Consider the following 26,683-nt stretch of genomic DNA (forward strand, 5'->3'; position numbering starts at 1 on the left):
GAGAGCTACTTCCGGTAGGGGAGGGGGAATGCGAGCAGAGTTCTGGATGCAGTAGAGAGGGAGCTACCTGGAGATGGAGGATGAATATTCATGCACAGGCCTTGGGGGCTGCAACATCTCTGGTAAGTTGAAGTACAATGAGGCCAGAGTGGCTGAAGAGGAGAAACAGAGGGGAGGGAAAATGTCGGAGGGTAACCAGAAGCAAGGTGTTTTACTCCCAGTGTGACGGGAAGCTGTGGGAGGGTCGAGAGGGAAGGAGTGGCATGATCTGATTGATGTAATAAAAGATCACTTGGGCAGCTGTGTGGTACGAAGAAGAAAAATAAACAAACGTGCCCTGCCGCGGTTGTGCTGGAAACAAGCTAGGAATTAGAAGGATTAACTCAGTTCTTCACCGGAAGTTCATGGAAGAATGAAAAGGAAGGAAAGAAGGAGAAAAAAGAAAAAACAAAATTTATTCCTATTGTCTATTTTCAGTCCCATGAGACAATTGTCCATCATTTCTCTAAGGATTTTCTCAGACACGTCTTAACTTCACCCCCAGTGTTGGATGTGGGTATGACTGGAAGCATCAGTAAAAATTTATGATATAGAGATGATGAGCTCTGTCCACTAAAGTGGCCTAGACGCAATAAAAACCCTGGAGCAATTAGCAAACCAGGCTGGCAGCTCTTACTCTGTAAACACAGCAACTTTCCTATTAAAAGGAATGAGGGGAAAAAAGAAATTAGGAGTCTCTGATGTTGTGGCTGATTTCTAGAGTATCTGCTTATGCCAGAAAACAGTGAGCTGTGCTCAAAGACTGATGGTGATGTGGAAGAGGAAATGGTGGAAAAGGGATCCCACTGGCCCGATTTGGGACAGTGAGGGCATCAGAAAAAATAATGGCACTGATGGTACTAACATTCAATTTTTTTTTTTTTTTTAAGACAAAGTCTCACTTTGTTGCCCAAGCTGGAGTGCAGTAGCATGATCTTGGCCCACTGCAACCTCCACCTCCTGGGTTCAAGCAATTCTTCTGCCTCAGCCTCCTGGGTAGCTGGGATTACAGGCAAGTGCCACCATACCCAGCTAATTTTTGTATTTTCAGAGGAGACGGGGTTTCACCACATTGGCCAGGCCAGTCTCGAACTCCTGACCTCATGACTTGCCCACCTCGGCCTTCCAAAGTGCTGAGATTAAAGGTGTGAGCCACTGTGCCTGGCCCATTTTAAATTTTTTAAAAAATAAATGAGCAGTTAAGTAAGTAGATGGCAGATAGTGGGAGCCAGGTTGTTGGAGAAGGAAGTTACAGGTGAACAAGGAGAGGCTAGAATGATCCGTGTGATCCTGGATTGGAGTTGGAGTTGATGTGAACTCATGTTTAGCTTGTATAGATACAGCGATTCCATATAGAAATTCTTAAAGATGGGTGTGTATGCTAAGGTTCACACACACACATATGTTTCTTTGCTCTTTCAGCTGAGATGGCCCAGAAGTAATGACACTCCAGGGGCAATGAGCACACCTGGCACCCTGATCTTGGTTTCTGTCTAGTATCCTCCAATAAAAGGAAACAGAGCTCCTTGAAGAAATGGCTGACTCTAGGGCTAGGGCAGAAAATATACATCATGAGGCCAGATGTGGTGGCTCACTCCTGTAATCCCAGCACTTTGGGAGGCCAAGGCGGAGGCTGCAGTGAGCTGAGACCGCCCCAATGTACTCCAGCCTGTAATCCCAGCACTTTGGGAGGCTGAGGCAGGCAGGTCACTTGAGGTCAGGAGTTCGAGACCAACCTAGCCAACATGGTGAAACTCCTCTTCACTAAAAATACAAAAATTAGCTGGGCACAGTGGTGCATGCCTGTAATTCCAGCTATTCGAGAGGTGGAAGTGGGAGAATCGCTTGAGCCCAGGAGGCAGAGTTTGCAGTGAGCTAAAATGGCGCCACTGCACTCCAGCCTGGGTGACAGAGCAGGACTCTGTCTTAGAAAATAAAAGAAAAAAATATATAGTATACAATATATTATACTAAAATAGACTCTCATAATCAAAAAATAATTACATAAACCATAAACATACATCTGTCATGCATCAATTAAAAACACACAAAATAAAATATGAGTGCTAGAAAATTAAAAACAAAAGACAATTGGAGCCAGGCACGGTGACTCATGCCTGTAATCCCAGCACTTTGATGGGAGGCTGAGGTGAGCAGATTACTTGAGGTTAGAAGTTCGAGACTAGCCTGGCCAACATGGTGAAATCCCATCTCTATCAAAAATACGAAAATTAGCTGGGCATGGTGGTGTATGACTATAATCCCAACTACTAGGAAGGCTGAGCCCAGGAGACAGAGGTTGCAGTGAGCTGAGATTGCGCCACTGCACTCCAGCCTGGGTGACACAGTGAGACTCTGTCTTAGAAAACAAAAGAAAAAAAAATACACTATATAATATATTATACTAAAATAGACTGTCATAGTCAAAAAATAATTACATAAACCATAAACATACATCTGTTACACATCAATTAAAAAACACACACAAATAAAATATGACTAATAGAAAATTAAAAACAAAAAACAATTGGAGCCAGGTGTGGTGACTGATGCCTGTAATCCCAGTGCTTTGGGAAGCTGAGGAGGACGGATCACTTGAGGTCAAGAGTTTGAGACCAGCCCGGTCAACATGGTGAAACCCGGTCTCTACTAAATATACAAAAACTAGCCAGGAATGGTGGCATGTGCCCGTAATCCCAGCTACTAGGAAGGCTGGGGCAGGAGAATCACTTGAACCCAGGAGGGTGAGGTTGCAGTGAGCCAAGATTGCACCACTGCACTCCAGCCTGGGTAACAGGGCAGGACTGTCTCAAAACAAAAACAAAAACAGGAACAATCAAACAAAAAACAAAAACGAATGGTCCATAGTGCCTGATAGGCTAACTAGTCTGGTAATAGACAAAGGTTTGAAGCTATATTTAATCTTATTTGGAGAGAATCTCAAGGATCCGAATTAAAGGCGTTCCTAAATGTGAAGGCTGAGCCACCTTTCCTCCCACTGTGGGCCTAGATCAGCAAGCACTGTTTACATACAAAGATCTCTTCCTCCAGCCCTGCCTTGGGGCTGTTCGCTGCCCTGGGCAGGAAAATTCCCTCTGGTCAAAACAATCCTGCAAGGCAGGGAAAGCAAAAGCATAAACTGCAGTTCAAATGCACAAATAGCCCTTTTCTGGTATCTCCTTAATCCTTTCCCTTTATCAGTTTAGTTTACAAAATCATCTCTTTGGAAGTCACAGCTGGAGCAAGTCTGAGTTGGTAATGTCCAGTGGGGACAAAAAAACAGAAATTGAGGGTCAGGGGTGGTGGCTCACGCCTGTAATCCCAGCACTTCAGGAGGCCAAGGTAGGTGGATCACTTGAGGCCAGAAGTTCGAAACTGCTCTGGCCCGCATGGTGGAACCCTGTCTCTACTAAAAATACAAAAATCAGCTAGGCATGGTGGCCGGTATCTGTAGTGCCAGCTACTCAGAGGCTGAGGCAGGAGAATCGCTTGAACCCAGGAGGTGGAGGTTGCAGTGAGCCGAGAATGTGATACTGTACTCCAGCCTGGGCGACAGAGTGAGACCCTGTTTAAAAAAAAAGAAAAAGAAAAAAGGAAAACAGCAAGGCCTGGCTGGTTGCTGGAAAGGGAGCCTGGTGTGAGTAGACATGGAGCTAGGTGTCTTATTGAGTCCCCTTGAGGACCATCTGAACGTGAAAAGAAAAGTGGGGGGCGGGGGCTTCTAGTAAACACTTCACTTACTTCACTCTGCTCCATGTGCTTTCCGGGAAAGAGTGAAACTGTTGGGAAAAGAGACCAATTTAGTACTCGGGGAGGCAGAATTTCCCTTTGCTATCTCACCTGCTCAGCTCTGATGTCACAGGATCCTGGTTGGCTCAATGGTCTTTCCCTGTGCAAGCCTCACTCCACTCCCCACCTGCCCCCAGTCTCACTCAACTCAGGAAAGAGGCAGGTGAGCAGCAGGGATTACCACATCTCAGAAGATCTGTTACACCTTAGATGCTTTACACCAAAGCCCAAGCCAATCGTCTTCATGCAGAAAGCACAGCTGAAATGTTAAATCGCTCACCCACAAGAGTGGCTGCCTGTGGGGAGGCAAGAAAGGAAAAGTGGGGAAAAGGAGACATAAACCTTAGCTTAAAAATTTCATCATTCAGCTGGATGGCATGGTTATAAATCCCCACTATTCAGCACGAGGTCTAAAAGAGTTCATAGTAAGTTACATTTTGAGTATACCGTACTTCATTGCAAACTTTGGAATGCGTAGTTCTGTGCTGATTTTAGTTCAGTTCCAGAAGCATGTATGGCCATGAAGGAAGCTTGACCTAGGAGTTAACAGGACCCAGATGCCTGAGTCTGTGTCAGTTGCTGACCAGTCCTGTAACTTTGTGCAAAGCACTCTGCCCTCTGCACGTCAGTATCCTCATCTTAGCTGGGCACTATGCTATGGGAGGCTAAGGTGGAAGAGCCCTTGCAGCCAGGAGTATGAGACCAGTCTGGGCAACATAGGAAGGCCCTGTTTCTAAAATCCTTTTGTTTTTTTTTCTGAGACAGAGTTTTGCTCTGTCACCCAGGCTGGAGGGCAGTGGTGCAATCACTGATCACTGCAGCCTTCAACTCCTGGGCTCAAGCCAACCTCTCACCTCAGCCTCCTGAGTAACTGGGACTACAGTCCCGGGCCACCATGCCAGCCTAATTTTGTGTGTGTGCATGCGTGCGTGCGTGTGTGTGTGTGTGTGTGTGGTAGAGATGGGGTTTCACCATGTTGCCCAGGCTGGTCTCAAATTCCTGAGCTGGTGATCAGCCTGCCTTGGCTTGCCTAAGTGCTGAGATTACAGGTGTGAGCTACTGCACCCAGCCAAAAAAATATATTTTTAAAAGTGCATTTGTGTCTCAGAGAGAGCGAAAGAAGAAGGAAGGAGGGAAAGGGAGAGGGAAAGGGAAAGGGAAAGGGAAAAGGGAAAAGGGAAAAGGGAAAGGAATGAGGAAGGGAGGGAAAAGAAAAAATTAGCCGGGCATGGTTCCAGCTACTTGGAAGTCTGAGGCGGGAGGATCACTTAAGCCCAGGAGGTGGAGGCTGCCGTGAGCTCTGATCACACCACTGGAGTCTATGTGAAGAGTGAGATGCTATGTGAAAAGCGTCTCCTAGACACTTTATTGGTCCTTAGTGGACCAATCACCAATAATGAAGGTCAGGCAGGAAGGCTCTCATCTTGTGCCCTTGACCACCTGGGCTGTGTCAACCTTCACTCCTGTAATGCTTCCCACTTCCTGAGGCTGCCTCTAAATAAATACATAAAAATAAATACAAACAAAAAATTAAAACCTCCATCTTTAAAAGGGGGAAAACCTAGCTTTGTCCACTTGTCAGAAGGCTCATGCAAGCAAGTTCTGTAAAAAATCTAAAGTGGCCGGGCACATGGCTCACTCCTGTAATCCCAGCACTTTGGGAGGACAAGGTAGGGGAATCACTTGAGGTCAGGAGTTCAAGACCAGCCTAGCCAACAGAGTGAAACCCCGTTTCTGCAAAAAATAAAAAAATTAGCTGGGTGTGGTGGCAGGTGCCTGTAGTCTTAGCTACTCAGAAGCCTGAGAAATAAGAATCACTTGAACCTGGGAGGCAGCGGCTGCAGTGAGCTGAGATTACACCACTGCACTCCAGCCTGGGTGACAGAGTGAGACTCTGTCTTAAAAAAAAAAAAGAGCAATATATAAATGCAAGCCATTCTGTGTTTTATTTGGGATCTGGACTAGCCTTGATGTTAAACTCACAATTGTTGAATCTTTAGGTTACTAGCATGAATGCTTTTGTAAGGGAAAGATGGCGTTGAATGAGGGAGGGAAACAACACGGTTCCCAAATCATAAACTGAGTTACAGGCCCCTGATCACCACCACTTCTGCGTTATTTCATTTCTGTTCTCAACTCTCTGTAAGTCTCTCTGCAAAACAGCAGCATTGGGAGACATGGAATAGTTCTCATCTCACTCTTTTGTGCATGGTGGCGAAGGCAATAAAATTATTTTTCCCCTAAGCACGTACTTGAAAAGTAAACCATTTTAAAGTTCTCTTTATCTCTCCCTAAAGCATTTTCACCTCCAGAAGTGTACGTGTCTGAGCCATGGCTATAAAATCACATAAATTTATTTTTTAAATGCATTGTGATTTCTAGCCAGATTAATAATAACTTTAAAACAGCCGCTTGGGAAGCTCTGTTTCTTATCTATGATCTTTACTTTGTTTAAAACACATCTGAAACTCTTCTGGGGTTGCTTTCAGGATGGATTTATGAACTGCACAAGAAAATGCATTCTCTGGGTCCAAACTGGGTTTTAGATCCACACAGTGTTGCCCAGATGGGCCACCTGCATTACTGAAAGAATTAACTTCAAGCTGTTTACAGAAAGCAAAGCTCCAAGGAAAAAGGTTTCTCACCCTAGGGGATATCCAAAGAACAAACTTTGGGCTCAGAAAAGTTTCCAGAACTTTTCTTGGCAATGATAACATTGAACCATGAGGACAACCCAGAAGGTAACCACCCTTACTTATATATAAAATTTTAGATCAGCTTCTTTTAAAATTGGGCCTTTATGTTTTATAATTATTTTAAAACATTCTTTTTTCTGTAGCATGAAGTAATGAGAGCATCAGTTTTGTTTGTTTGTTTGTTTTGGCTCATATATTGAACCAGTGATAAAATGATACTAGAATTTGCTTTTGGGCAGATAAACTCTTAGATTAACCAGACCAATAATAAGCTGACTGTTTAGGCACTAGTGTTGCATTTTCTATCTAAGAAATGAATTTTAGTGGCGGCTTACACCAGTAATCCCAGCACTTTGGGAGGCCAAGGCAGGTGAGGTCAGGAGTTTGAGACCAGCCACCTGGACAACATGGTGAAACCCCGTCTTTACTAAAAATACAAAAATTAGCCAGGCATGGTGGTGCGTGCCTGTAATGTCAGCTACTTAGGAGGCCAGAGAATCGCTTGACCCTGGGAGGCAGAGGTTGTAGTGAACCAAGATCACACCACTGCACTCCAGCCTGGGTGACAGAGCAAGACTTCGTCTTAAAAAAAACAACCAAACCAAACCAAAGTGGAAAGGCCGCGCGTCTACTCGTATCAATGTGTGCTGACATTTAGGGAGTGGGGCAGATGCTCCTGTTACTCCGTGCCTCCCACACACACACACACAAAAAGACATTTCACTGTTTTGAATGAGAAAATGATTCTGATCAACAGTCTAACAACAAATGGACTCTGAGCAGGGTTAGGAGATCTAGCTGATCTCGATTGCCGCTGGGGAAATTTCATCCAGGACAAAGCCTGACTCCGAAAGTCAGCTCGTTAAAGTACATCATAAAACTTTTACTGTTCCTTTTGGAGACTTGGCTAAGCCAACCAGATAATAAAAGGCAGATTTATAAGCCTGGTGCCTACCGGCACCTCTGTAATTCTAAATCGCTTGGATAGGCTCCTAGACGTTTTATTGGTCCTTAGCGGACCAATCACCAATAATGAAGGTCAGGCAGGAAGACTCTCACCTTGTGTCCTTGACCACCTGGGCTATGTCAACCTTCACTCCTGTTACAATGCTTCCCACTTCCCGAGGCTGCCTCTTTAAGACACAGTCTGCCCTAGGCCCTCCAAAAGTTACCTTTGCAACTCCCAGGGAACTTTCTACATTTAGTTAAAACAGCAACAGATACAGAAATGGACACTGCACTGATCATTTGTTGTTACGACCACGCAGGCAAAATGTGAGTGCAGTGTAAGAGATGGCAGGAGGTGGTGTCACATAACAGCCACCATCCAGAAGGCCGACCCGGGGTATGCTGAGCACTTGGCCGGGCACAGGATTGCAGACGAGGAAGAGTCGACTTGGGAGGCCATAGTTACACATATTTACACTGCCTGCTGCCTGCTTCCCGTCTGCTGAAAGTCAAACTGGGGTATTTAGATGTGTTCTAGGGACTGGAGGAAATTCAGGGAACTGCTGAGCCTCCATTTCTTCATCAATAAAGTGAAGCTATTTACTGCATGAAAAAACATCCCTGAAGTTGTTTAAGGATTAATCAATCCCTCCCTCCCTTTTTCCTTCTCCCTTCTCTTCTTCTCCCCTCCCTTCTCCCCTCCCTGCCTTTCCATTTCCTTCCTTCCTTCCTTTCTTCCTTCCTTCCTTCCTTCCTCCCTCCCTCCCGCTCTCCCTCCCTTCCTCCCTCCTGCTCTCCTTCCCTTCCTTCTTCTCTCCCTTCCTTCCCTTCCTCTCCTTCTTTCCTTCTTTCCTTGGACACTGTAAGTCTGGCCCTGAAAACTTTTTGGGCCCTAGGGCCAAAATTGAGTTCCTATCTGATCCCCAAGATGTGATCCCTTCTTTTTTCTTCAGTCCTGGTAACAGGCGCGTGCGCTCGCTCTCTCTCTCTCTCTCTCTCTCTTCCTTCCTTCTTTTCCCTCCCTCGTTCCTTCTTTCTTTCTTTTTTTCTTTTCTTTTCTTTTCTTTCTTGAGACGGAGTCTCGCTCTGTCGCCCAGGCTGGAGTGCAGCGGCTTGCTCTTGGCTTACTGCAATCTCTGCCTCCTAGTTCAAGTGATTCTCCTGCCTCAGTCTCCTGAGGGGCTAGGACTAGAGGTGCACACCACCAAGCCTGGCTAATTTTTGTGTTTTTCTTTCTTTCTTTTTTTAAGTAGAGACAAGGTCTCACCATGTTGGCCAGGCTGGTCTCTAACTCCTGGCCTCAGGTGATCTGCCTGCCTTGGCCTCCTAAAGTGCTGGGATTACACTGAGTGAGCCACTATGCCCAGTCTAGCCTTCTTGAAAAGGGCTCTTCCACCTTTCATTGCTACATCCCCAGCACCCAACTTAGGGCCCAGGTGGGGAGTAGCTAATGGCTGGAAGGGGAGGAGGGTACCATTTTGAGGAAGAGAAATACAGTTGTTCTGTGAGGCTTCAGCAAGTGCCATGAGAACAACGTGGTGGATGTAGTGGAGGCTGTTGAGTGCTGGCGAGTGCTCTGTATCACAGAGTCCTGACTCGACTTACAAGTACCATAGATCCCACACCCTTACTGAGCCTTCACTTCCTCCTCTGTCTAATGAAGCAGATGATCATTGCATGACGAGCCACCATTAAACTTAATGCTTCATCACTACAGAAGATCATAAAGGACGTAACCAGAGGCTTAAAGGATGTAACCAGATGAACACACCCTGTGTGGGACACTGTTTTGGATAAACTTGAATGTTCAGGTTTATTTAGGATGTTCCGATGCTGGAGGAGACACGTGCGCGCGCACACACACACACACACACACACACACTTTGTCTCTCTCTCTCTCCAAAAGGTGATCATTCTCTAAATATGTTTTGGCAACATTTTTAAGTTTATTGAGAGAATTGTATACCATAAAACTCACCCCTTTAAAGTGTGCAATTCAGCTGGACATGATGGCTCACACATGTAATCCCATCACTTTGGGAGGCCGAGGTGGGAGGATCACAAGGTCAGGAGTTTGAGACCAGGCTGTCTAACATGAAAAAAATCTTGTTTCTATGAAAATATAAAAATTAGCTGGGTGTGGTGGCACATGCCTGTAATCCCAGCTACTCGGGAGGCTGAGGCAAGAGAATCGCTTGAACCCAGGAGGCAGAATTGCAGTTAGCCGAGATCGTAGCACTGCACTGCAGCCGAGGTAACAGAGCCAGATGCTATCTCAAAAACAAACAAAAGTGTGCAGTTCACTTTGTTGCTTTGTGTATATACACACACAACACACAGGATTAGAAATAGTGTCCAAGGTAAGTGCTCTAAGGTGTGATAATAGTGAGCTGAGTGAGAGGTGAAAGATTAGTGGTCTTATTTTTAATTTTATGCCTGTATTTTCCAATTTTCTATGATGTAGATGTTCTCTTCTTGTAGTAACGAAGAGTTCTAAAAGATAACTCACATGACTTACAAAAATAATCATGATGTATGTTCTAAGATTAAGGTAAAGAAAAGTAATATATAAAACAGTATATGCAGAGTAAGATCAATTTGTAAAACACATACACACTCACACACATAAATGCAAAGAAGAAAGGAAGGAAAACACAGCATTTGGTAAACTTAACAGAAAAGTTGGACAATATAATTCCAGAAAGGAAAACATCACTAACTTCTTTCCTGAGCCACATGGTTGAAATTTCTTAACAGTTTTCTTATAACATACATCTTTTTATAGACAAAAAAAGAGAGCAACAACTTTTGTTTTATTTTACTACAGGATGGTAGGGTTAGCTGGGACTTATTTTCTTTTGAGATTATTCTGTATTTTCTGACTCAAATTGGGATTTTTAAAATTAATTAATTTATTATATTATTATTATTATTATTATTTTGAGAAGGACTTTCGCTTTTGTTGCCCAGGCTGGAATGCAATGGTGCGATCTAGGCTTATCGAAAACCTCAGGTGATACCAAAGTGCTGGGATTACAGGTGTGAACCACCACACCTATTTATTATTTTTTAAATAGGTCAGGATACTGCTCTGTCCCACAGGCTGGAGTGCAGTGGTGTGATCCTAGCTCACTACAGCTTTAAACTCCTATGCTCAAGTGATCTCCCACCTCAGCTTCCTGAGTAGCTGGGACTTCAGGTGTGTGCCACCACTTGTGACTAAAACTCCGTCCGTTTCAGGACTCCTCACGTACTGGTATGCGTCTCAGAGGGGATCACTCTCATTAGTGTATGTCTTTCACCTTTCATCAGTCACTTCACCTCTCTTACTGACACGATGGCACAGCCCATCTCTCTCCCTTTGGACTGGGGTCTCTTCCCCAGGTGGCCACTGATGAACATGAGTTGGATGAAACCAGGAATATAGTCTAGACTCCTCCTCCACTGCAACCCCTCGGTGTCATCATGGCAGGGACTGAAGCTGCCCCGCTTTCAAGTTTCCCCTTTCTCCTCATCACAGTGGACAGTGGCATCCGCGGTGGGTGACAGAAATCCCCTAAGGGAAAAGAGTAAACCGGATCAACCAAATCAGAGGAAAGGGTCTGCATGTGTAGATTTCGGAAGGTTGCCTGGGGAACTATGAATTCAGATTCTTTTCAAAGTCAGCGGTTTGGGTGGGGTGAGCCTGCAGGGGTTTTGCAGCATTTTGCAGCAAATAATTCTAGTATATTGTTCCCAGCACAACCATCTTCAAAAAGCAATAGCTGGCCACACGCGGTGGCTCACGTCTGTAATCCCAGCATTTTGGGAGTCCAAGGCAGGCAGATCACTTGAGGTCAAGAGTTGGAGACCAGCCTGGCCAACATGTTGAAACCCCATCTCTATGAACAATACAAAAATTAGCCAGGTGTAGAGGCACACACCTGTAATCCCAGCTACTTTGGAGGCTGAGGCACAAGAATCACTTGAACCTAGGAGGTAGATGGAGGCTGCAGTAATCCGAGATCGTACCATTGCACTCCAGCCTGGGTGACAGAGCAAGACTCCGTTTCAAAAAAAAAAAAAAAGTGTGATAGCTGATAGTTGCTTAATATCCAACCATTGTGGAGAAGGTGAGCTGGGTGAAGGGTACAGAGCTCTCTGTAATATTTTTGCAACTTCCTGTAGATTTAGAATTGTTTCAAGATAGTTAAAAAAAAAAAATACTAGGTGGCTGGGTGCAGTTTGCAAACTCTGATATATGTCATTATTTTGTACTCTGCTGAAAACAAGAGAGACACAAAAGCATCTGTGTGCACTGGGCATCTACATACGTTTCTATTGTGCTCTTTTCACCCTATCTTCTGCCAGCAGCTCTTTATCACCCTCCAAGGCGGCTGACTGATATCGGCCATGCCGCTAAGTTGCTGAGGATACAGTCCTGCCACATAAATAAAGAAGCCAAACATTCTAAAGTACAGGAGAAGAAAAAAGAACAACTCCCCTCCCCTGGCATTCTTTAATTCATATTTTTGCAGGTGTTTTTGTTCCCCAACTGTTTTTTTAATGGGTTAATTTATTTAGCAGCAAAGATTTAAAAAAAAAAAGTAGAGGGGGGAGGAGGCACAGTGGCCACACCTGTAATCCCAGCTACTCGGGAGGCTGAGGCAGGAGAATCACTTGAACCTGGGTGGTGGAGGTTGCAAAGAGCTGAGATCAATTGTGCCACTGGCACTCCAGCCTGGGTGACAGAGCAAGACTGTCTCAAAAAAAAAAAAAAAAAAAAGAAATTAGAACTAGGAGCAAACTCCAGCAAATATTCTTTATAGGACAAGCATTTTCACAGTACTTCCTATATGAGAATGACAATGATAATCCCAGGGACTACTGAGCACATGTTATGTACTAAGAGGTTTATGTACACTATGTGCATGATCTCAGCACATGAAGCTGCCCAGTGAGGTAAGTGCTGCTGTTATTCCTTCTTTAAGATACAGGAAATTAGGATTAAGTAGTCTGTGCAAGGCTGCAGGGCTATGTCATGGTGGAGGCATGATTCGAATCCTTGCCTCTGAGGACTCTGTGAGTCTGGCTTCTCCAGCAGCTTAACACCTATAGATGAGAAGAAATATTCATCAGTAACAATGCTCTAAAAGTGGAATTTCGAAAACAATCTGTACACATTGTTATCAGTTCTTAAATTAGTCAAGGTTCCTGTGACTGCATGGAGGGTGATGAGTAAACCTTTCTTCCTAGAGAGAGTTTTCCTAGGTTAAACAATGCTTTAAATTATCTACTCTGATTTGAGAGTGAGTCACCCCAGAGTTAGGGATTTGAGGCTGCAAGGTAGAGAGAGAGAAACTGAGCATTTCTAGGCTCTGGAAGAGACAGGTAGAAATGAAGTCATTCTAGATTCGAGATTATTTTAGATCGTTCTAGGGGCAGAATACTCTTCTCGGGGGTTCACTGAGGGAAGAACAAGGCCAGCCATAGGGTCTGATTAAAAATTTCTTAGAGTTCTGCAGACTTCTGTTAGCAGCTGAGACACGAAGGCAGAATTGGGGGGAAATTTGCTGTCTTAAACAATTTCCATATACTCTTTGCCTGTCTCAGAAGGACTAACTTTGAATTTCAATTTGGAAATGCACGATTTTTCCCCCCACTTGACATCAATACTTGATTGTTTCAACTCTTTTTAGAATTCGAAGGCAAGAGGCAGGGTGGGCAGCCAGCAGCCTTGTGGGTTACTGGCCTTCAACATGGTGCCCAGGGTTCAATGTCCAGGCTAAGGAGAAACGGGCAACCAAGGCCTTTGCTGTCACCCTGTGGGGCTGTGCAGGGACTTTAAGGACAAGAAATTTACCCTCCTCCCCTGAACTTTCCAGCACTTTCCAGCACTTTCCAGCACTGCCTGATTTACTAGGCCATGCATTGGACTGAGTTTTCCTAACTGCAACCTCATTTTGTGCACCTCTAGGAACTTCGGAGAGGTGGTGTCATATAAGGAGGGCACAGGAGACAAACCTGCCTCTCACGGCTATGTGGTTTTAGGCAAACTGCCTAATTTCTAAAAGTATCTGTCTTTTCCTGTGTAAAAAGCAGAGTTTTGTATCTATCTTGCAAGGCATTGTCTTGCCTTGACTAGAGATTCGATGTGCTACCACGACACTTTTTTGAAGACCAGTAATAATGATTATTATTCAGTAACTGGAGAGACTGAGTCAGGGGTTTGATCGTTGTCTCTCACACGTCACAATGTTTCCACTACACTCATATTTTACTTTATTCATCCAATAAATATTTCGTGACTTCTCTGTTCCAGGCACAATGCTGAGCATCAGGGCTCTAAAGACTTGGCCATGAAAAAAGCTGAAGTCCCCAGAAGAAGAGATAAGACTTGTACTACAAGGCTGTCCATCAAGGTAGAAAGAGCTACTGTCTGTTTTCAATAGATAAAGTGGTTGGTAAATAGTTTTCCAGGTCTGGCCCAGGCACAGCCGAGGTCCTAAAGAACCAATGATTAGTGAAACAAAGAAAGGGGCCTGGTTATCTTGAAGAGCCAACAGACATCTGGCAGAAGCAGTCAAGAAGAACCTGGGACTTCTGCAGTCCCTGGGGCACATTCAGCCTGAGCTGCACCCAATTAATCAGCCTCAGGACCAGGCCTTTCTGGCTATAACCACAGTGCTTATTGGTGGTTCTGTTTATGTCTTCCTAGACAGCAGACACAAACTTTCATTTGACGAAAGGCAACCATCACCCCCAAAGAGACTAGGAAGAGCCTCCCCTTCACATTGAGAAGAAAAGCATTACCCATTTAAGCACTCCCTTCCCAGCATCAAAAGAAAAGGGGTCAACAATTGGCATTCTCCTTTAAAAAGTTTCAGACCTAGGCCGGGCACGGTGGCTCACGCCTGTAATCCCAGCACTTTGGGAGGCCCAGGTGGGCGGATCACGAGGTCAAGAGATTGAGACCCTACTGGCCAACATGGTGAAACCCCGTCTCTACTAAAAGTACAAAAAATTAGCCGGGCATGGTGGTGCGTGCCTGTAGTCCCAGCTACTCGGGAGGCTGAGGCAGGAGAATTGCTTGAAACTGGAAAATGAAAGTTGCAGTGAGCCAGGATCAGGCCACTGCACTCCAGCCTGGCGATAGAGCGAGACTCTGTCTCAAAAAACAAACAAACAAACAAAAGTTTCAGACCTGGGACAGTGGTTTACATCTGTAATCCCAGAACTTTGGGAGGCTCAGGCAGGAGGATCCTTTGAGCCCAGGAGTTAGAGACCAGCCTAGGTAACAGCAAGATTCCATCTCTACAAAAAATAAAATTAAAAATTAAGGCCAGGAGTAGTGACTCATGCCTGTAATCCCAGTACATTGGGAGGCCAAGGCAGATGGATCGCTTGGGTTCAGGAGTTCGAGACCAGCCTGGCCAATGTGGTGAAACCCCATCTCTTCTAAAAACACAAAACTTAGCTGGGTGTGGTGGTGTGCACCTGTAGTCTCAGCTACTCTGGAGGCTGAGGCAGAATTGGTTGAACCTGGGAGGTGGGGATTGCAGTGAGCCAGGATCATACCACCGCACTTTAGCCTGGGTGACAGAGCAAGACTCTTTCTCAAAAATAAAAATAAATAAAGAAATAAATTGGGGGGTGGTGATGTGTGCCTGTAGTCTCCTAGGTACTCAGGAGGCTGACGTGGAAAGATTGCTTGAGTCAGGAGGTTGAGCTGCCGTGAGCTGTGATCACACCACTGCACTCCAGCCTAAGGGACAGAGTGAGACTCTGCCCTCCGCCCCAACAAAAAACCCCAAAACCAAAACAACAACAAAAATGTTTCAGACCCACAGAGGATTTTTAGAACAGTGAATGTACTGTGTATACTATAATGGCGGATGTACAGCATTTGTTCAGAACCATAGAACGCGCAACACCAAGAGTGAACCCTCGTGTAAGCTATGGTATTTCTGAATTCTATATGATAATGGCATGTGAATTCAGTCATTGTAACAGAAGTGCCATGCTGGTGCCTATAAGGGAGGCTGTGCATGTGGGGGCAGAGGGTGTGCGGGAGATTTCTGTACCTCCCTCTTAATTTTATGTTGAGCCTAAAACTGTCCTAAAAATATAATCTTTCAAAAAAAAGTTTCAGACCTCCTCAAGAAATGGAGGACAGACGTCAGTTTCGTCCACAATTACTGAATCAGTGCCCTTTGCCTACTGCTTAAACCATCTAGGAGCGATTTACACAGTCAGGAGTCTTTCTGCATATTCCAGGGACTCCTGGCTGCACCTGCAGCCATCTTTAGCACAAGCTCATCTCCATAACAATGCACCAAGGCCTGGGAAGCTTCCGGGACTGTGGCTGTTCTGATGTGTATTCACCTTCAGTTGTATGAGAAGTGAAGGACAAACACTTTTCTATAAGGGCAAACACTTTGTTTACCATCTGGTAACAAACCTTCTGGTAAACAAAGTTTGCATCACAAATTGGATTACTCCCACTCCTTGCTTTTCGAAACCAGCCCAGAAACCGTGTACATTATCTAGCAATGACTAATTGACCTTATGACTCAAGCCTGAACAAAGGCCAAGGCAAGAGTTAAAAAATAATACGACTGGCTGGGCACGATGGTTTATGCCTGCAGTGCCAGCACTTTGAGAGTATGATGTTAAAAAAAAAAAAAAAAAAAAAGAAGGTGCAGGGAAAACACTGCATTATAAAACAGTGTGAGATAGGGCAGATAAAAAGCCTAGTCATGTGTTATTTATAAAGTGATTATGTGGCTACACAGTTGACTATGAATAAAGGGAATCTAAGAAACTATTAGTGAACATAGTTATTATTACCTAATCTTGTTCCTAGGAAGCCAATGGAAGTTTAGAGTCTATATTTAGGCTGGCGGGCACCTGTAATCCCAGCTATTCAGGAGGCTGAGGCAGGAGAATGGCTTGAACCTGGGGGGTGGAGATTGCAGTGAGCGGAGACCACGCCACTGCACTCCAGCCTAGACCACAGAGTGAGACGGTCTCTAAATAAATAAATAAATTCTGAAATTATAGAAAATGGCCTGAGATGGTGAAGTTACACAAAACTTTACAGATTAAATGTCATAAGGGATGTGATAGTGGTTTGCTGCTTTCTGTGTAAGACAAGCTTCTGTTGGGGGATCATCCAAGTTCGGCATGCATTTTACACTGCCAGTCCACAAAAGGTCTTTATCTTCAACAATACAAACTTCCACAGTCACTCCCCTCACCTGTGCTGCAGTGCTCAGCTTTATATCCCTGCAGTCCCCCTCACTTGTCACCCCAGCTAGGGAGTTACTCAGGGTCAGGTAGGTGGAATTAAGTGTGGCTAGTGTTTCTCTACATGCACAGACTTAAGTCTCTGAATCCAGAGAGTTTAAGACTATCCTCAGAGTGGCTTAGTAGTCAGACTATGTAATTATGCTTTTCTATCCTAACTATGGCATAAAGAAATGAACATGCCCGGCTGGGTGCCGTGGCTCATGCCTTTAATCCCAGCACTTTGGGAAGCCGAGGCGGGTGGATCACGAAGTCAAGAGATCGAGACTATCCTTGTCAACAAGGTGAAACCCCGTCTCTACTAAAAATACAAAAAGTTAGCTGGGCATGGTGGCCCTTGCCTGTAATCCCAGCTACTCAGGAGGCTGAGGCAGGAGAATTGCCTGAACCCAGGAGGCGGAGGTTGTGGTGAGCTGAGATCGCACCATTGCACTCCAGCCTGGGTAACAAGAGCGAAACTCCATCTCAAAAAGGAAAAAACAAAAAAAAGAAAGAAAGAAATGAAGATGCCTTTCTCTTATGTTGCTTTAGAGAGAAATAGAGCTTTTTGGAGTGTTTCTAGAAGGTTCTACAGGTCAACACTAGTAAGCAGGCTTATCTGCTTTCCTACTGTGCACCTCTGTCTGTTTCTCCTCATTCTCTTCCACTCCTTCTGCACTATCTTTCTTCCCCTTGACTTAACCTCCTCATTAGATAAGACTGATCACATTTCAGCGTCATGGAAAAAATGGCACGTGAAACAGAGGCTACAATTGTTTGCATCTGCCATCTGGGGCGACATATACAGAAGATATATGTGTGCTTCCCTCTCTATTTATTTTAAATATAAAATAAATTTACGTTTAAAAGTAAAAATGAAAACAAATCTTCTAAAAAAAATTCTAAGTAAAACTGTTAACTGACAAATGCTGTAGTACTACAAAGGGGTTAGGGACACACCAGCACTAAACTGAGGCTTTTTTTTCTTCTAGAAAAGACATGAAAGAGATTGAAAAAAAGACGGCTGCAGGTGCAGCCAGGAGTCCCTGGAATATGCAGAATATATATGTGCATCCCTCACACAGTGATGTCAGCCACACTTTTCTACAAGTACTTGACTTGGTGAGATTGCCCTGTACTTCCAAGGTGGTGGAAGATCACGAGTCTTCCCTGAAAGGTTCCAAGCAGCATAGAGTGTTTTGTTTAGCGAATTCTATTTAGCATATATTATGTAGACTATTAGTAATAGTTCTAAGATTCAGGAATAAGCAAAAGACATCAGCCATGACCATTACACTCCTGTCGATTTTCAGTTGCTGGTCACTGTCGTAGTGGGGCCATAGTGGGACCTGGAGGGACAGCAGGGATGCACCGAAATTCATAGCCATAAAGGTGAATGGATATACACTGATTGCCATTCAGAACGTTTTCCAACCATTCTACTATAATAACCAGATAACGTTAAGTAACAGTGCTGTTAGTAGACTCATAACAAACAAAAGTTCACCAAAGGTCAAATCGGGAGACTTTATCTGGCATAAATATGTGAGGCTGTGTTCTCGCAGCAAGTGTATAAAGGAGATATTTCCTGGTACAGCTGCCTAACATTGACATAATGTGCCAACATCAGTGGCAGTGGGTACAGTGGGATGGGAAACATCATGTTCTTTTTACCTATGTGTCCACATTCTAATACAACATAGAGGTGCTAATGATGATGTCACACATAGCTAGGCGTCCCTGTGAGAGTCCAGACCTTGGAAAGAGTGAGATGCAAAATCACAATCTTGAGACGTTGAGCATTATAGGCAAGGCTTACGTTCAAAAATAATTTGTTTTCTGTTTTGACCTGATTCCATGGTGAGTAGAATACACTGGTCTCTAATTGCTTGGTGGGAGTGAGGGGAGAGGGTGTAATTTGAAGCCAATAAAGCTTTATGATCCTAGAGCTCTGGCTTAACAGAAAAAACACATTTTTATTACATTGCACAGTACTTTGTGTATTTAATTCTCTGTTCTCATCCATGCGTCACAAGGGTAAATCAAAGCAGAAACAAAATGCACTCTCTCGTCTACAGCAATCTCCAAGTGTGTCCCAAGAGCATGTTCTAAAGTATCATGGGCTTGGAGAGACCCGAAGACCTCTGAGTTCTCTCTCTTCCTTTCTTTTTAGCTCCTTTTCTCTTCCGTTTCCCTAGGCTGTTTTTGGCTTGAGCCCAGTGGACTCATACACCCGAAGACACCATCAGCAGATGACTATTAACATGAGAATGAGCCATGCTTTGTGCTTGCTTGTTTGCTCTTTGTGGATTTCCTTTGTCTTGCTATTTAGCATAAACTCTTTGGAAAGTTTTCTCTACCCAGAACCACCCCCTCGAGACCTAGACCTCGTGTTTACCTCTGAATGACAGCTGATATTGCACAACCTCTAGCTTTATCTCCAAACCATCATATACAGTTTGAAATACAATTCAAAATATTTGCAACAGATACAATTTTAAAAGGGTCCATATCCTTCACATTCTTCTTCTGGATCTTGTTCTAAATGTATTTGAAAATATGACAAACTCTTACAAATTCATTTTTTTAAAGCCCAGGAGAAAAATTAACCAAGCATGTAATTAAATACTTTTCAAGAGAAAAAATAGTAATTGTAAATAAACATATCTTAAAAGGTTGGGCTGGGCATGTTGGCTCATATCTGTAATCCCACCACTTTGGGAGGTCAAGGTGAGTGGATTACTTGAGCCCAAGAGTTTGAGACCAGGTTGGGCAACATAGTGAGACCCCATGTCTACAAAAATTAAAAAAAAAAAAATTAGCCAGGCTTGATGGCATGCACCTGTTGTCCCAGCTACCTGGGAGGCTGAGGCAGGAGGACTGTTTGAGCCCAGGAGGCCAAGGCTGCACTGTAACAGCATCAATGCATCACAGCCTGGGCCACAGGGAGAGGCCTTGTCTCCAAAACAGAAACAAAGAACAAGAGATTGATTTTATGAACAATAAAGAAGATGTAAAGTATAAGAAGAAGGAAACAGGTTTTTCTTTTCAGATTGACAAATAGTATAAAGAAAGACACTATGCAGAACAATGGAGGGCTGTGCGAATTTCTGCTGTCATTCACTGGGGGCGGGAGCCTCTCTGAAGGGCAGTTTGTTTCAAATTGTTTTCCTCTGAAAAGAAAAAGAAAGAAACAGTATGGATGATCTTAACAGTATAAACATGTAACAAATATTTTATTTGTTACATTTTTGTTACATTAAAATATAATAAGTAAAAATGTAACACTGTAATAAAATATTGGTAGAAAACAAGCATTTTTTTTTTTTTTTTTTTTGAGACAGCCTCACTCTGTCACAGTTTACTGCAGCCTCAACCTTCTGGGCTCAAGTGATCCGCCCCCCTCAACCTCCCTCGTAGCTGAGACTATAGAAGGGCACCCTACACTTGGCTGATTTGTTTAACTTTGTTTATTTTGTAGAGATGAGGTGTCACTATGTTGTCCAGCCTACCCTCAAACTTCTGGCCTCAAGTGATCCTCCTACCTTGGCCTCCCAAAGTGCTGGGATTACAGGCGTGAGCCACCATGCCCAGCTCTAAAGATTGTTACAGGCTTGATGGAGGTAGTGCCTGCTTAGAATAGCACCAAGGCTAAAACTTATAAACTGAAAGAGACAAATTTGACTACCTAAAACACTCTAAATGTCAAAAACATGAAGTTAAAACACAAACATCAAGTTAGAGAAAATAATTTCTGCAATGTGTATGAGGGACAAATGCTTAGAATTTATTTTACTCAGATATATGTACAGAAGTAGGTAACTAGGTTCTTAACATAGGAACTAGGTTCTTAAGATATATTACGAACTTAAGATAACTAGGTTCAAGGATATTCTTCGTAGGATGTGCATAATAGCAAAATACTGAACCTAAAATGTTCATAACTAGTTGGTTATTAATTGCATGTTCTGTTATGCCACTTAATGAAATAGACATATGGAAAAGATGTTAACATACATCTCTAAGTGTAAAAAAAGTCTACTAGATTCTGGAAGTTGCTTTCAGATGCAGCGTCTGGGTGTGCTTTGTGAAATTCCACCATGGCTTACCCTGGCCAGGGCCAGAAAGTACAGAAGGTTATGGTGCAGCCCATCAACCTCATCTTCAGATACTTACAAAATAGATTGTGGATTCAGGTGTGGCCCTATGAGCAAGTGAATATGCGGATAGAAGGCTGTGTCATTGGTATTGACAAATATATGAACCTTGTATTAGGTGATGCAGAAGAGATTCATTCTAAAACAAAGTCACGAAAACGACTGGGTCAGATGATGCTAAAAGGAGATAATGTTACTCTGCTACAACCTGTCTCTCCAACTAGAAATGATCAATGAAGTGAGAAATTGTTGAGAAGGATACAGTTTGTTTTTAGATGTCCTTTGCCAATATGAACATTTATTCATATTGTTCTGATTACCCTTATGTTATTACAAGATGACAATAAATGCTATGGGACTGTTTCTATTTTTTTAAAAAGTCTAAACAAGATATGCATAATAATCTATTCTGTTAAATATATATACATATATGTACAAATACATTTATATAAATATAAATGAGTCTAAAAGTATATACTAAACTTAAGTTATCTTTGGTTGAATGGGATAATAGGGGATTCACTTCTCACTTCTTACATTTCTATGCTTTTGAGTTTTCTGAACTGACTATGGAATGGATTACATATATATACATATGTAATAAACATATAATTTCTTTAGAGATGGGGTCTCACTACGTTGCCCACGCTGGACTGCAAACATCTGGGCTCAAATAATCCTTCTTTCTCAGCCTCCCAAGTAGCTGGGACAATAAGCTGATGATACTATGCCCAGCTATATATTACTTATATAATGAGAAAACTATATATACATTTAATTTTTTAAATGTGGCTCATGCCTGTAATTCCAGCACTTTAGGAGGCCGAGGCAGGAGGATCACCTGAGGTCAGGTGTTCGAGATCAGCCTGGCCAAAATGGTGAAACCCTGCCTCTACTAAAAATACAAAAATTAACTGGGAGTGGTGGCACATGTCTGTGGTCTCAGCTACTAGGAAGGCTGAGAGACAGGAGAATTGCTGGAACTCAGGAGGTAGAGGTTGCACTGAGCCAAGGTCACGCCACTGTACTTCGGCCTGAGTGATAGCACGAGACTTTGTCTCAAAAAAAAAAAAAAAAAGGATTCTGTCTTTTCCCTAGTCTTTCTTCTATTTTGTATTTTCCAAATTTCTATAATGCATTCAACAATAGTGTAATGTTGGGGCACAGTAAATGGGTTTTAGTTTTGTTTTGAGACAGGGTCTCACTCGATTGCTCAGGCTGATGTGCAATAGTGCAATCACTGCTCACTGCAGCCTCAGCCTCCCAGGCTCAAGCAATTCTCCCTTCTCAGCCTCCAGAGTAGCTGGAACTACAGGCATAGACCATCATGCCTGGCTAATTTTTGTATTTTTTGTAGAGACAGAGTTTTGCCATGTTGCCTAGGTTGGTCTCAAACTCTTGGGCCCAGGTGATCCTCCCACCTTAGCCTTCCTTATAATCCCAAGTGTGGGATTATAAGTATGAGCCACTGCACCTGGCCAGTAAATGATTTTATCCAAATTTCATTTGAAAAATGTAAGTTAGAGATCACAAATGAGAGGAGAAAGTTCATGTCACCAGCATCTTTAGTATTGTATGCATGCGACAGTCTTTAATGCTTTTTTATTCACTTTTTCTTACTTTCATCTTTTGTTACATATTTTAATTTTTTAAAACCAACATTGTTGTTAAAGAAAGAACACACATTTTCAAGCAAATAGAGCGTGTGGAAATAAAAAGAAATTTCACAACTATTAAACTTGGTTAAAAACATCTCAATATTACTGAGTTATAGCTCTTTTATGACATGGAGTGGGGTGAGGTAATGAATATATGTCAGGAAAAGGGACTCTCTCCCTTCCGTTCCCCCACTTCTATGTCCTCCTCTTCAAGGAGGACATGTCATAAAAGAGCTATAATGAAGGAAGGAAGGGAGGGTGGGAGGGAGGGAGGGAGGGAGGAACGAAGGAAGGAAGGAAGGAAGGAAGGAAGGAAGGAAGGAAGGAAGGAAGGAAGGAAAGAAAGAAAGAAAAAAGAAAGAAAGAAAGGGGATTTGCTTAAGCCCAGGAGTTTGAAACCAGCCCTGGTAATACAGCTTGTATGTCCCTACAAAAAATTTAAAAATAGCCAGGTACGGTGGTGCACACCTATAGTCTCAGCCACCTGAGAGGCTTGAGCCCAGGAGTTACAGGTTAAAGTGAGCTATAATTGCACCACTGCACTCCAGCCTGGGTGGCAGAGCGAGACCCTGTCCCAAATAAGTAAATATAGTCAAAAAACAACAATAAAAAGATACATGGGCCTGCTTCTCATGGTAAATTTTGATGAAGACTTTTGCTGTATTGAAAACTGCTCTTAGGGCTGGGTGCAGTGGCTCACACCAATGATTCCAGCACTTTGGGAGGCCAAGGTGGGTGGATCACTTGAGCCCAGAAGTTTGAGACCAGCCTGGGCAGCATAATGACACCCTGTCTCTGTGAAAACATACAAAAGCTAGCCATGCATGGTGGCACTTATCTGTAGTCCCAGCTACTCAGGAGGCTGAAGAGGGAGGATCACTTGAGCCTAGGAGGTTGAGGTTGCAGTGAGCTGTGATTGTGCCACTGCACTCCAGCCTGGGCTACAGAGTGAGACTCTGTCTCAGAAAACTAAAAGAAATTGCTCTTTATAACCTGTAACCTGAAGACTAAGTTCTATTTGCAAAACATTTTTGACTGTGAAGATGAGGAGTCTGATACTTTGAATAAACAAAACTCAGGTCCTGGCAAATATGTATTCAACAAAGTGTTAAATCTCCTCAATTCAGACACATTCCTTGCCTAAGATGACTCGTTGAGTTAGAGTCAGAACTAGACTCCAAGACTCCCCTAAACTTGTTTCCCTTTACTCCCTTTAGTGTTTTATGAAATAATTTTTTGAGACAGGGTATCTTTCTGTTGGCCACGCTGGAGTGTAATGGTTATTCACAGGCTCCGTTACTGCACGTTGCAGCCCTGACCTCCTGGGCTCAAGCATCCTCCCACCTCAGCCTATGGAGTAGCTGGGACTAAAAGCTCATATCACTCACTGCACCTGGCTGAAGTGACTCTAAGCTTGGAATTCAATGCCTCTTTAAAACTTAAGTGCGGACCAGGCACAGTGGCTCACACCTGCAACCCTAGCACTTTGGGAGACAGAGGGCTGAGGATTTCTTGAGCTCAGGAGTTGGAGACCAGCCTGGGCGACAGAGAGAGACTCTCTCAAAACGACAACAAGAAGAAAAAACCACACAAGTGTTTTTAGGTATAGCCTCTCACTATTTCTTGTTTCTTTTTAAATCTTAATGAGTTTCACTCTGCTATTGTGTGAGATAAATCCTTTTGGGACAAAACTTTAAGTAGATATGATCCTACTAGAAATTACTACAGTCTTTTAATTACAATGTCTATTTGGAATGACACTTTTCCAGAATAGCTCCAATTGAAGACTGAAGAAACAAGCAACTAAAAAACCAAAATAGGACTACAATAAATCCGTTTCCTTTCATAAAATTTTCTTAGGGCTTACCGAGGGGTTTTACACGTATTTGCTCATCTGAGCAATCAAAGGAGAAATTACATCATGCTGATTTGTTTTCAAATGGCCTGGACTTAACCTTCCTTGGTGGAATTCATAAACTGGTGGAAATCATAAACTACTGATATGACTCATCATCAAAGGCTGACGTCTCACACACCCAGAATGCATGGACCATTGTCTCAGACTCTACTCCTGATATTCAGGTTTAGAGGTAGATCACTTCTCTTTCAGAGGTGTCTGAGACAAACCCATGAAAACAGACTTGAGAGGTGGTATGGATCAGTGCAAAGAACCTCGGTGTCAGGAAATAGCCTGAATTTCAAAATGAAAACCTCTTATATTTATCTTGTTGGGCTTTGATTTTTCTCCCCCAGCTTTATTGAGGAAAAATTGACCAAAAAACTTACATATATTCATGACCAGGTGTGGTGGCTCATGCCTCAACACTTTGGGAGGCCAACATGGGTGGAGGAGTTCAAGACCAGCCTGCCCAACATGGCAAAACCCCATCTCTACTAAAAATACAAAAAATTAGCTGGGCATGGTGGTGGGTGCCTATAATCCTAGCTACTTGAGAGGCTGAGGCAAGAGAATCGCTTGCACTCAGGAGGAAGAGGCTGCAGTGAGCCACGATCGTGACATTACACTGCAGCCTGGCTGACAAGAACAAAACTCTTATCTCCAAAAAAACAAAGCACCAAATTAGCCTGGCATGGTGGTGCACACCTTTAATCCCAGCTACTCAGGAGGCTGAGGCACAAGAATCACTTGAACCCAGGGGAGAGAGGTTCCAGTGAGCCCAGATCACACCACTGCACTTCAGCCCAGGTAACAGAGAGACCACTCCATCTAAAATATATATACACACATACACATATGTATATTTAAGGTTTACGACATAATGATCTGATGTATGTATATACTGTGGAATGATTACCATAATCATTTTAATGCATACATTCATCAGCTCACCAAGTTACCATTTTGTGTGTATGTGAATGTGTATGTGTGTGACAACACACAAGATCTTCTCATCAAATTTCAAGTAACGCAGTATCCTTAACTATAGTCACTATGTCACTATGAAGTACAGAACGTATTCATCTTACAACTGAAAGCTTGTACTCTTTGGCTGTCATCTCCCTATTTCTCTCACCATCCCCCTTGGCCCCTGGCAACTATCATTCTACTCTCTGCTTCTGTGAATTGATTTTTTTAGATTCCACATAGAAGTGAGATCACACAGCATGTGTCTTTCTGTGTCTGTCTTATTTCACCCAGCATAATGTCCTCCAGCTTGAACCTTGTTTATTTGAATGTCAGCTCTGCCCTACCTTTACTAGCTATTTAGCCAAGGGCAGTTTTCATATCTTGTAAAATCGAAACAATTCTTACTTTACAGGGTGGCACTGAAAGTTAAATACGACAATGTATGAGATTTGTGCCCCTGCAATTACAGCCTAGCCCGTTGACATTCTCCTAGTTATCCAGGAGCCTATAGGTATAAAAAGCAAACACAGGAGACATATTTGCTGAATAATAATGTAGAACTGAAACTTGTGACTTAAAACAAATCCTCAACTGAAAATAGCATCTAGCAGAGATTTCCCTGCACTGGAAAGTGACATCACAAACAATTTTCTCAAGATATGACACTGATAGAAATCTCACAAAAGAAAATCTCAAAAAAAGGAGTGTCTTTTATGCTTAGCCATCACTCTCTAGCCTCAACTGGTCAGAATTTTGTGCTCTAGTCCCAAAGTTATTTTCAGATAGTCTGTACTCTCACATTAACCGAAGCAGTATTCACAATAGCCAAGATATGGAATCGTTGATTCCAATAAGAGATGAATAAATAAAGAAAATGTGGTACATATACACCTCGGAATACTATTCAGCCATAAAAAAGAATGAAATCCTGTCATTTGCAGCAACATGGATGAAACTGGAGGACATTATGTTAAGTGAAATAAACCAGGAACAGAAAGTTAAACACAGCATGTTCTTACTCTTGTGGTAAAGCTAAAAATAGTTAATCTCATAGAAGTGAAAAGTAAAACAGAGGATACCAGAGGCTGTGAAGGATCTGGGAAGAGAGAGAGAGAGGGAGAAATTTGTTAAAGGTTACAAAATTACAGCTAGACAGAAGGAATGAATTCTGGTATTCTACACCACTGTAGCATTATCATACCTAACAATAATGTACAGTTTCTAAGAGCCAAAAGGAGGATATTCAATGTTCCCAACAGA

The 26,683-nt window shown here is 43.1% G+C and overlaps 1 long non-coding RNA gene and 1 pseudogene across 2 annotated transcripts in view; one reads left to right on the forward strand and one right to left on the reverse strand.

Moving 5' to 3' along the window:
• Positions 1 to 21,249, forward strand: LOC103787692 (small nuclear ribonucleoprotein E pseudogene; annotated as a pseudogene). Its single transcript, XR_001906667.5, has 4 exons — positions 1 to 122; positions 13,774 to 13,873; positions 17,732 to 17,861; positions 18,938 to 21,249. The product of XR_001906667.5 is annotated as a small nuclear ribonucleoprotein E pseudogene (transcript).
• The window catches only part of LOC128929492 (uncharacterized), a 25,306-nt gene continuing 8,893 nt past the window's right edge, over positions 10,271 to 26,683 (reverse strand). The window contains exon 3 of the long non-coding RNA XR_008476102.2: positions 10,271 to 12,563. This is a non-coding gene — a long non-coding RNA (uncharacterized LOC128929492). The remainder of the gene's footprint in view (positions 12,564 to 26,683) is intronic.

This window comes from Callithrix jacchus, chromosome 13 (genome assembly GCF_049354715.1).
Source record: "Callithrix jacchus isolate 240 chromosome 13, calJac240_pri, whole genome shotgun sequence".
NCBI lineage: Eukaryota > Metazoa > Chordata > Mammalia > Primates > Cebidae > Callithrix > Callithrix jacchus.